The sequence below is a fragment of the Lissotriton vulgaris genome, chromosome 5 (assembly GCF_964263255.1).
Source record: "Lissotriton vulgaris chromosome 5, aLisVul1.2, whole genome shotgun sequence".
NCBI lineage: Eukaryota > Metazoa > Chordata > Amphibia > Caudata > Salamandridae > Lissotriton > Lissotriton vulgaris.
The window spans coordinates 394,935,798-394,937,701 of record NC_141693.1 but is presented as its reverse complement, the minus strand read 5'-3'; the positions used below and the strand labels follow the sequence as shown (position 1 = coordinate 394,937,701).

The window sequence follows — 1,904 nt, the reverse complement described above, 5'->3', positions numbered from 1 at the left end:
CACGGTCTCGTCCTGGTACGGCCGCTCCCTTTTCGCCACTAGATCCTGGCTTTCGGCCATCTCCCTCCGGGGGGTTCCCGGGGGGGGGGGGGGGGGGGGCTGTCCCTGCCGTTTCGTCCCGGCTTGGGACGTGTCTGTCTCGGGTCTTGGGTTTTTTGGGCTGGCTGGCCGGCGTTCGGTCTGGCTTGTCATGCGGCCCTTCCTCGGGGTCCCCCCTTCTCGGGGGGTTCGGACATCTACTCCTTCCTCTGTCAGCTCGGGAAGGTTTTCTGGGATGTATTCGGCCTGTTTTGGGTTATGTGTAATTGTATCCCGCCATTCCGCGCTTCGGTGTTCGGTTTGGCTCTCGGCGGCGTGGCTGCTTTTTCTGGTCCCCTTCCTTCCATGTCCCATGGGTTGGTCTGAGGGCCGGTTGGTTTTTTCCGGTTCTGCGATTGGTGGTTTCTTCTATCAGTTGCAGGTGCTTCCGTTGAATCCCCTCCCTCGGCTCCCTGCTCTGGGAACCGTGGCCCCTTCTGTGCCCGTCTCGGACCTGTCCTCCTTCGGGGGTCGTGTGCCTGGGCCCGGTCCTCCCCTCTGCTTCGTTTGGTGTGGGGTTGGCTGGTTGGTGAGGCCTGCGGCCGTACCTCCCTACTAGCTGCATGATTTCGTCTGCTCTCGGGAGTTATGCTGGGTCGGGCCTGGTTGGTACCTACTTGGGGTCTCGCCTCCCCGGGGGTCTTGCCTCCTTGGTTTCCCCGTCCTGGGTGGTCTCGTCCGTTGCCTCCTCGGCATACGTGGGAGGCTGAGCTTGAGCTCAGGGGTGCTGGGCTGCACTCTGCTGTGTTGATCGGGTGTCCATGCTACGTAGGGTATCTATGTGGTGTTCTAGAGGGGTACTCTGGAATTTCGGGTTGTGTACTGAGTGGTGCGCCGACCCGGGCTGGAAACTGTGCTGGCCACAGCTTTCTTGCCCATCGGTAGCGGTTCGGCGCCTGTGTGTGGAGGTGTAACACAGCCTGTGACATATAGTGTGACCTTGCCTCTCGAGTTCGCCTGCCCGCATCCTGCTCCTCGTTCTATCGGGAGTTGTGGCAGTCCTCTTGGCCTGCCGTCAATTTTGCTCCTTCTCTAAGGGGTCGCCATGTCTTGGTCTGGCCTGTCTCCCAGGTTGTGTGGAGCTATATATCCCTTCTGGGGGGGTGCAAGGTTCGCTCCCTTGGTTGCTGAATCAGGAGTTGTTGTCTTGGGCGGGGGCGTCAGTCCTGTCTCTTCGGGCTGTCTATCTCCCGGGGTCCGACGATGTGGAGGCGGTTCGACTGTGTCGGATTTTTCCTTCCTTGCCTTGTCTCTCCCTGGCCCCGGTGATGTTTCAACGCCTGGTGTCTCACTTCAGTCTGCCTCTGGTGGATTTGTTCGCGGACGGGGACTCTGCCCTCCTTCCCGAGTTCTGCTCTCTCCTCCCGGGTCCGGAGGTGTGGCGGGTGGATGCTCTGTCATTCACTTGGCCTTCCGGTCTGCGGTACGCTTTTCCCCCGTTCCCACTGATTCCCCGGGTCCTCTGCAAGATTCGCTTGGACAGAGCCAGGGTACTTCTGGTGGTTCCCGGCTGGGTCCGCCGCCCCTGGTACCCTCTCTTTTACGAGCTGGCGGCTCGGGCCTACTGGCCGTTCCCGGATCTGCCCTTTCCGTTGAAAGGCCCCCCGCTACCGGAGTCGGTGTTGCGCCGGCTCCGTCTGCAGGCCTGGCTCTTGAGCGGGTGACGCTGCTTGCTCGGGGTTGTTCTTCTGGGGTTGTGGGGTCACTGCATGGCTCCCGCAGGTCTTCCACCTTATCTTCCTATGCCCGGCACTGGGCTTCTTTCTCGCGTTGGTGCGGTCGGCTGGGTGCTGACCCCGCCTCCGTGGATCCCTTGAGGGTCTTGG

General features: G+C 61.6%; 1 pseudogene; it reads left to right on the top strand.

Annotated features, from left to right (window-relative positions):
* The first annotated feature begins 788 nt into the window (after positions 1-788).
* LOC147710938 (signal recognition particle RNA) lies at positions 789-1,012 on the top strand (annotated as a pseudogene).
* Positions 1,013-1,904: the final 892 nt, after the last annotated feature.